This window comes from Stegastes partitus, unplaced genomic scaffold, assembly GCF_000690725.1.
Source record: "Stegastes partitus isolate 25-593 unplaced genomic scaffold, Stegastes_partitus-1.0.2 Scaffold2255, whole genome shotgun sequence".
NCBI lineage: Eukaryota > Metazoa > Chordata > Actinopteri > Pomacentridae > Stegastes > Stegastes partitus.
The window spans coordinates 33,552-43,449 of NW_007579986.1; the positions used below are offsets into that span (position 1 = coordinate 33,552).

At 43.2% G+C, this 9,898-nt stretch overlaps 1 protein-coding gene across 1 annotated transcript in view; it reads right to left on the bottom strand.

The window, feature by feature from the left end:
* LOC103374481 (insulin-like growth factor 2 mRNA-binding protein 2) overlaps nt 1-7,747 on the bottom strand; it is a 27,489-nt gene extending 19,742 nt beyond the window's left edge. Inside the window, exons 1-3 of the mRNA XM_008304568.1 lie at nt 7,702-7,747; nt 4,491-4,542; nt 1,155-1,218 (exon numbers count right to left, since the gene is read on the bottom strand). The gene's annotated coding sequence lies outside the window, so the exon portion shown is untranslated. The remainder of the gene's footprint in view (nt 1-1,154; nt 1,219-4,490; nt 4,543-7,701) is intronic.
* Nucleotides 7,748-9,898: the final 2,151 nt, after the last annotated feature.

Genomic DNA, 9,898 nt, shown 5'->3' on the forward strand with positions numbered 1-9,898 from the left:
TATGCAGTTCCTAATTGCAATAAGAAGTACGATGTCACACTAATTTATAATAAAATAAGTATGCTAAAATAAAACTACAGCAGGAAAGCAACATGGATACTGAAGTAATACTGCACATAATCTACAGATAGAGGTGATTAAATATTGCACGTGCTCTGAGAAAATTAACCATATCTAAGGTAAAAATCATATTTAATCAAAATCACGTCATTCTACATGTCCTTTGCTCGAACCAAAGTCTTTGGCACGACGATTTGTGAATCAGCTGTGACCAACATGACAAACACTTTGGGACTTTTTGCTTGAACTGCAGGTTGTGTTTACACAGAGGAGACACGTATGTAAAAAAAAACTAAACCGTAACTAGTAAAATATCTCAGTCCCAGTATTGGTAACACGTGTGGACTCTTGGAAAAACGCTGATTCCAAAATGAGCCCACAGTGAGCAAAAAAAAATGCATTCAAGCTGTTTGGTGGGGTTTAGAGGGTTAAAAGTGGAAAGAAAATTTGAAGAAAAAAAAAAAAAAGACTCTGTCTTTTGCCCCTTAACATAGTTCGCTCACTGCGCTGTGTGGTGGGAAATACTGACATTTACTGCGAGAGATCACAGAGAAAGCTAGAGGCTTCTTGACTCTGCTGCACACCCACTAACAGTGACTGGGTTAGCTTACACCGTTTCTTTTTTCTCCAAAAGCTCAATTTTTCCCTCAACACGCACAATTGGCAGGTTTTTAAGATCTGTGTTGTTTTTGTTGCTGTTGCTTGTTTGTTCTTTCAATCTATTTCTAAGAAAAATGTGAGCTACGTGTGGACGGATGGATTGTGCGAAGAGAGAAAAACTTCTTTTTTTTTTACCCCGTTGCCAGCTTCATAAAACTAACAATGTCGTCACCTCCTTGAGTTTCACCCTGTTTAGATCTGTTTACATTAAAATCAAAAGTCCTCAAAAGAAGTTATTCCTGTTTTGGCCACATCACAATCGGCCCTGCTCTGACCTTTGTGAATGTGCCTCCTAATCCGCTGGTTAAACACAAAATACTTGGGCAAATATGTGAATAATGCCGCTCGTATTGCAGCTTCTTGTTCGTGCAAGTACATCATGAGTCTTACTCATGCTGCTTGGCTGCATCAGTGCCTGTATGTGTGCTGCTTACTCTCTAGCTTCCTCCTTGGTTGCGTATGTAACATTCACCACTGCTGTTTCTGTATCAGTGTTCACTGCGAAACAAGACAGAGAGACAGAGAGAGAGAGAGAGAAAAGGGAGAATCGTGAGAAACAGCGAGCACAGGTTCGTCCACATTTACACATGCACATAGCGGGTCTTTGTCGTTGCCGTAGGTGAGTCAGACACGCGTCCAGGTTCCCGTGGTGACCCGGAGAACCACTTGTCTGTGTGAATCCATTACAGCCATCACCACACTGGCTTCCCTCCAGACCCCGCTGCTTCCTCTACAGACAGGAGCTGCTTAACACAATAGCCTCTCTGCCGCTCGCACAATAACGGATTTAAGTTTGACATGACAGCCTAAACAAAGCAAGCAATCTGCGATAAAGCGAAATGCCGCGCGCAATCAAGACACACCTCGGAAAGATTTGTGTTCGCGTTCTGCTCGGTGAAAAAAAAGAACGGCCCCGAGGGTTTGATTCCCGACGGAGTCGGGCTCGCTTTAAAGTCCCTCTCAAGTCACTGACTTAACTCCTGAAAGTCACCTCTACGTATCTAAAGCCCTTTTTAGACATGGAGCCCATCAGTCTGTTGACGTGACGACACTCTTGTCATTCAAACATAAGTCACTTTTACATTAATGTCATTCAGGCGGATCCACCACGGTGACGAGTTAGAACCACGACACGCATGTGGTATCTGTCGGGATTGGACGGTGCACTGAGTGAGGTGCAATACATACTGTAGCCTCGTTTATTTATGATTTCCTTCATCGCTAAAAATTCTGTGCATGTGTGATGATAATAATCGAACTAATACTTTGTGAATAAAAATATCCTGGTAGCTGTGATGGAGCTCAGGACTCGACACGAGGACGACAACAAATTATTTACCTGCAGCTTAAAACTGTGACCCCATGCAAAGGAAAGTGCACGGCGTGACTTGATCCTGTCTTCAATCTCTGTGATAATTTATAATGAAGTAAGTTAATGCTGCTGTTCCCATGCATGCATGTTGCATCCCTCGAGCTCATATGGATGCTGTTTGATGGCATTCAATAAACTCAGGAAGCAACAAACTAAACTTGAGCTCCCGTTCATGTTTGTGAAAACTCTGATTACAGTCATTAGTGCTGAGTCTTATTAGTCTGAGTTTATTTTGCAAAAGATGCAAAATTGACAAGTGAACAAGTCATGTGTTTTGTGTGATTTTGGCCTGAAAACTTATTTTTTTTGTGATGTCTTTGGACCAGGATTGTTGCTGAAATCTCTTTTCTAAACCGCTTCACACAAATTAAAGCGTGTTGCGATTCTGAGCGTGTCTACCACATTATCAGTTCAGACTTGTGGCTAAAATGGATGCAGACACACTACAGTGGCTGACCTAGTAAGATTACCATCAAAACTTTAAGTGACCAGGGTGCTCATTTAGGCATGAAGCCAACAAGTTCAGTTCAGATTAACAGACAGGAGTGCATGTCTAAATGTACAGGTGTGTTTTTTGTTCAGACATATTCCCTCCTACCTTGAATTAGCATAGATGGAGCTCTAGCCTGCAGTTTCAGGGTGGAAATGCTCAGATATTGTGTCTTTTAGCGTGAAAAAAACACCATGCAGGCATGTTAACAAACTCGATTTTCTTCCAACAGATTTTTAAAATGTTTTACAGATTTTATTTCTTCTTATCTTTGTTGTTATCTACTTCAAGCTCTTTTCTCACATTCCACTTCAGCCTATAGTTTGCTCCATTTAGCAGCATGCCACTTGTAGGTGAAGAGGGCTGCAGCGATAGTGACGGCAGAAAAAAAAAAGAAAGGCAGCACATGCGATTGATGCAGTTCCCTCTCGTCTACTGAGGCCTCTTATAGAAGCCACAACGGCATCTCTGCCTTATCAAGGACGGATCTCTGCTTGTGAAAGCACTAAATGTCAAAATGAGGTGTCTTCAAAGCTCCACAATTTTGAGGATAGCTGCCAAAGCTTGCAGATGCTTCAGAAGTCTGAGCAAACTTCATTACGACATTTGGCAAATGAACCTAAAGAACAAAAACACGGCAGGTCTGGAGATGCAACGAACACGAAGCTGTGTCAGAAATAAAAACAGGCAACAGTGAGTAAAAATGAAAAATTTCCAAACCTGCTGATGCGCAGCAGACAGCGGGTTTGGAAGGGTTAAATCCAGTGAGAGCGCCCAGCTGGCTTAGAGAGGGCGAGTGGGCAGAGCCTGGCGTGGTGCCCGGCACCGGCGCTCACAGCCAGCTCTGCCCCGCCCCACCCTGCCCTGCCCCGCCACCGGCAGCCTTCGCCATGCCACACAAGAACATGGGACTTCTCCAAAACCTCACCCCTGTAACCAGAGCGCACGGAACCGGGCAGAGAAAAGTGACAGGAGGTGGGCAGGCGGGAGGCTGGACACAGAACACAACTGAGAGGGGAAGGACACACGAGCGAGGTGGCTCTAATGATCGCTCACGGTAACTGGCGGTGCTTGAAGAGGCTGGCCGAGGGAAGAAGAGGAGGAAATCCTGCGCTGGTGTCTGCTACTGACTGAAGTAGGCTGTTCTACGGCAGCGGCTGGGAAACTCTGAGTGGAGTAATTCCTCTGTTGGGCTCTCTTTTAGCACCTGTCATGACAGCAGTGGGTGGTATAGTTGGTCTTGGCTTTTTTCTTCGACACACAGTGAGACACTGTGAGTGTGTGTCAGGATTTGTGTCTGTGTGTCTCTGTGGTAGTTTGTTTCTCCCTGTGCATGTCTTTACTACGAACACATGCGTGTATGGACAGCAGAGAGTTTGCAGGGACGGCTCGACGCTGGCTACCCTCCACACAGACTCTCCATCAGACAGTGCAAAAGCCTCACCACAGGCGCCTACAGGGTCCTCCCCCGTTACCGCGATGCACCTCCCCGTAAGAGACGCAACACGCAAACACGTACAGGCATAAACACACACACACACGGACACATTACTGCTGGATGTCTGCCATGTCTGCCCACTTCAATCCATACGCTGAGGCCAGGGGGACCCACGGCAGAACACAGTGCTTATTATAGAGGCATGTAATTCATACAGTCGTCTCCCCGGGTCGAACTTATACGACACATGCATGCACGCAGACAGACAAGATGATAAAGGCTGATTCATATGCAGAGATGGGTTATGTTTAGATAATGGGTGTGTGGGATGATGGTAACGAGGATGTGAAGTCACACAGGGAGACTTGACTCACTGGGAGGTCTGAGAGTGTGTGTTGCTAAATAGACACATGTGCATTGAACAGTTGGAGCCAGATGAAGACGACATGTGCAGGAGACGGGTTCCCTACCTTGTTCCACGTTTTCTACAGTACCATGTTGAGCTAGAAGGCCGTCCAAAACCTGCAAGGGAGAAACGAGAGCGTGAGTTACAAACGCAGACTCCGGCCGCCTTGATGTGAAAGCACACATTGGCAAACACACACACACACACACACACTCACACGCAGGTCTGGTGCTACTAGAGTTTACATGGGCCACTGTTCAAGAAACAATGCGGCCAATGGAAGCGTAATATAGAGCCAGAGTGAAATCAGAGCTTCGAAATCTCATTTAAAAACTCATTGATCTTCGTAATAAAGCAGATTACTAGAAATCCAGCCCTGGAAAGTACATTTCAAACTCACACTCTTTTAATAATGTCATCTCATGGCAGTTTCTTCATCTGCAAAGCTCTGATGGAGCTTCAGCACAACTGACTGTTTATCTGGATGTGCCCAGCTCCTAATAATATTTACACAACAGTAGTGGAAAGCCTAATTTTTGCCAATTTTTTCTGGGAATTCGGTTACGATCGGATTGAAGCCGATGACAGTCAAGTGACTGCGGCGAGCGCGGACGTGGCTGTAAATAGCAAGACAAAGACAGCTGAGTGACATCTGAGCTCGCAGCCGAAAGTTGGAACGACGACAAGGTGTTGGATTATCATGCAGAAATCATTAGCTGCAGTCACGCAAAATCAGACGAGGAGGAACAACGAGAAACACTTAAGAATGTTCAAGTGTCACTACAAGATTTTACACCTCAGGTGTTGTCCTTGTAGGTGAATGGCCTCATTGTGCTGATCGTGCTTCGAAAGCGGTTCATTAGTGAAAGCAGGTAGAAAGCTCGTTTACTAAGTCCCCCATTGGTAAGATTTGCCATTTGATAGCCATATTATCAGCACGCCCAGTTATTGTTGGCTTACAAGACCACAATCTCCCTCTAAAGGAATCAGGGGAGAATCAGAACTACGATTTCAATCGTCCCCGGCACATAAAAACTGCATGTAAATAAATAACCACTCACATCTGACATAAAAAATAAATAAAAAAATGTAAAAGTTGGGTGACGTTGCCCTAAAATGAGGTTTAAAAAGTGATTATAGTTCCACTCACGCATCGACACTGTTTCACAACAACGCACTTGCATCAGTACAACAACACAGCTGGCCAGATGTTTTCTACTTCAGCTGGTACAAAGCAGACGTTTTGAGTGGGAGGGACAGGACGTGTGTCATATATTTGCACATTTTTGGCACTACAGAATAGATTTAAATTCAAGATTCTTTCAGTGGCAAGGCTCTCCCTCTGACCTTACAGCACGTCTGGTGTTTTTTATTTAGCAGTTTAACTGAAATCGTGCACAACACGGCGTCAATGTGGTTTAATAAGGGGGATAGCAGCAGCTACAATAAACTGGTACAGGGCTGTTTTTTCATAGGTTTTCAAAAAGGATAATCACTGTTTAAGTTGTGATGTAATAACTACTCACTTAGAATATGTAAATAAATTCCATGAACACACGTTAGCTTCTGATGATGGCAAAACTGATCATATACGTCACAGAAGGCTGACTTAGTTAACTTTTGAAGTTTTAGTTCCATTTATTTCACTCCATTTATTTACTCACTGCTTACAGTCTAAAATAACAATTACATACCAGGACTTGAGTTAAAGTAAAAAGAAAAAAAACAGTAATTTTGGCACCGATTCACTTGTTTTTCTGGAGGGAGATGAGAAGTCGTATGTGCGTTAAATACAGAAGAATCAGATTGACTTATCGCAGCTCAAAGGATGCAGAGGGAAACAGCTGGCTTGGCTCCGTCTAAAGTGGAAACATACACCTAGAAGCAACGCTAAAGCTCTTCTATTAACAGCTCTTTTTGTGCCATCCATACGCAAACAGAAACGCATGATGAGGCGTTTTTATCTCACGACTAAACTACGATACTGAAGTATTTTACACACACACGTTTATATATATATATATGTGTGTGTGTGAGTCATATCTGCCTTTGACTGGACAACAGATTTTCACATTATCAAAGTCTTTAAACCCATTTACATATTAGAAATGTAGTTTTTAATGTGGTGCTGAAGGAGATCACACAATAAACCAGACTTAATTTGTTTTTTTCAGCTAATACTGAGTCACCGATTTAGATTTACAGATGTGTTTAATTAGTAAAGTTGCATCCATGTAATTCACATGTGAATATAAACACGAATGTGTTTGTTACTTTTTTAAATTAATTGTGTGTTATTTAATGATAGCTGTCTGTTAATTTACTCCTCAGTATATTATAGTTAAGATGCATGTGTGAGCTTTCTTTAATCCAAATTTAAAGTTTATGCACAAGATGGAAACTTGCAGATTGTTTTATAAGTAAAAACATATTTAAAAACATCTAAATTATTCGTGTTTTCTGATGCTGTCCAAAGCTTGGTACCAATAATGTCAATAATCACAGCTACGATTATGATTAGATTAGTAATTTCTTCATTGGTATTACTTCAAAACCTTTTTAAAAAAATTTTTTTTTTTTCTTCATTGGTATTACTTCAAAACCTTTTTAAAAAAATTATTATTATTTTTATTTAATTAACACTTTCGGATTCAAATTTATTTTTTAAAGGTTTTTTGTGTAAAAAAAAAAAATTATCTGCAAGTAAATAGCATCAGAAATAAATAGAATGAAATAAAAAGTTTCAGAAGTATAATGGAAGAAGTTTAAGTGATTTGAAACTGTACAAAGTGCTGTACTCTGGTTATGTTTGGACCACTGTCGCATTAAAACACCAAGAAAAATAATCCAGCAACTTGGCACCATGTGTCAAAGCTACTTTTTCACCCACTAATGTTGATATTTTTAATTCCCAGGCTCGCTCGGCGTCAGCAGTTTTCTGGGGGAGACAACCTGCAGATATAAACCCAAAGAGAAACGGGGAGAGTTGGCAGGCGTGAGGCTCTCACACAGAGAAAACCAACGTGGACCCCAGCGAGGCTGCAGATGTTGACGCGCCGACAAGAGTGTCATCCACACGGCAACAAACACTGACGTGGATTTTAAGAGCGCACAGACATAAACACGTGCACGCAAACACCTAAGTCAACAGTCTAAAGGCTGGTGACTCATTGTCAGGAAACCAGTTTATGTGCTGCCTGGTGCTGTTCAACTGGGCATCACTGTCACACTCACACACACTCACACACACACACACAGACATACAAACAACTGACCTCCCACTGTAGATGAGGGGGAATGTTCCGGATCTGGATCTTCCGACTCCTGCAGAGATGAGAGACACAGACGGAGTGGATTTAACAGACCTGAACCACAGACTCACACACACATTTACACTTACAGTCATCTGTTGTGTTTACAGCAAAGCCAACAAACTTCACTCTACACACACACACACACACACACAGCGTATTTACATACATGCACGTATGGACGTTTGCTGTATCAGCAGCCGAGAGGAAGAGATAGTTTTACAACGAGGGCAGGAAATGCAGACCTGTGTCATGTGTGCAGTGTGTAATTTCACAGTCAATGTAACGTTACTTTCTGCAACACCCACAGCTCATTAGACAGTATTGCCAATCAAAGGACTGTCACTGCAGGAAATGTAAGCGTGTAGGTGAGGGCGTTTATTAGACAGCAGTTAGTGACTCTTGGTAGCACCCTCCTACGAGTGCTATTCTTACTACTCTCACTATGAGAAGTGAAAGTGATTTTGAAAGAAAACAAGAAAAAAAAAACCAACAGATCCTCTCAGACCACATTGACGGGTTTCCTGCGTCCTGAGCGAAGCAGTCAAGGCCTCGGTGGGGTGTGTTCTTTTTGGTTCCGGATCAGGAGAAGGTACAAAAAGTACCCACACCAACCAATAAAACCACATATTCATTTATTCCTTGACAATTTATTCATTCGCTCCTCCACTGTTTATCGCTCTTGTTTTCAATTCGTATGCATTTAATTGTTATTCTTCGCTCTCGGTCGTCCACTTGGCAATTATTTTTACATTTAGGAATTTAATTTGCGATTTACAACGAGGACCTTCAGCCGTTAAGTGGATGAGGAGTCGAACGACAGTGTTTAAAGGACAGAATCCGTCTCCTGGTTCTGGGATCCGGGAGCTTCCACCCGGCGTCTCTCTGCCTCCAGTGAGTGTGTGTGTCAGCTCATACAGTAAAGCCACACAAACCGCCCATGACCACAAGCTGTTAACAACCACATTAACGTGAGAGAGTCCAGCTCTGCAATGAGGGCTGCTGATGAGCGGCTGGGAGGAGAAAAAGTCACACCGCTGAGCTATTTCCCCCCCCAAAAAAACACATTCAAGATGCACAAACAGGAGGCATTACAGGAGCGCGACTGAAGGACGGAGATACGGAAACCAAGTGGAGGAGGAAATGTAATAAGGAGCGATAATGAGAGGTGGATTCAAGTTCAGGAGGATTCTCCGAGGGGGGATGCAAACAAACATCCTCCATCTACTCCTTGCTCACACACTGACACACATTTCTCCATCTAGGTTTTTTTTTTTTGCATTTTTCTCTCCAAACACGTTCTGGGTGCAAATTCCAAAAGGTCAGAATTTCCTGACAGCAGCGAGGAGAGGACGAAAAAGCTCTGCGCTGGCAGCTGGACATGAATGAATGACTCTTTCTGATTGTGCTGCCCAAAGAAAAAAAAAAAAAAAAGAGGACAAATCCAGCGTCACATGGATTTGGGACAGCCCTCTCCTCCTCTCTCTCTGATCCAGCTGAAATTTGAGCAGTATTGTTAAAAGGAGGAGAAGTGACTCCTAACACTGATCACAAGTCATGTAAATGCAATGTAAATGACATGAATGCTTCTCTAACTACAACGCCTCTATCGGTTGCTTAACATAAATTTAAAAGTTAAATACGGAAATACAACAATATCCTCTGTCTGGCGAGGCCTCCCACGGAAACACTCGGCGAAAACACAAAAGCCAGAAAAGAACAAACCGACTGTAAATTCTCGGCGCGTCCTACCGCGCGGCGGCCTGCAAGGTTTCTGTCACTGATGGCGGTTTGAAGCGAGTGGCTTGATGAAAGATCTCCCTTGGCAACCGGAATCCAAACAAGGGTAGACCGATAAAAATCAGTCTGTACCACTAAAACACATCACCTTTTTCCCCAACGTAGTAAACAACCCCCCGCCATCCAAAAATCAGCCAATAGCTGAAAAGCATTTAAGGCCAAGTCAAAAACCTCAAAACAGCCCCCGAACGCTGGCATCCCGGAGATGCAGAATATGGAAACTAAAAGCTCCTTTCATTCGTCTGCTGAAATAGCCCGTGAATCCTCAGGGCCCGGCTCTCAGTTATTGTGTTTTTGCTAATTAATTATGCCGATTGAGTGCTGCAGCGCCTTCACCGGACCTCAGTGGATCTGGATAAGT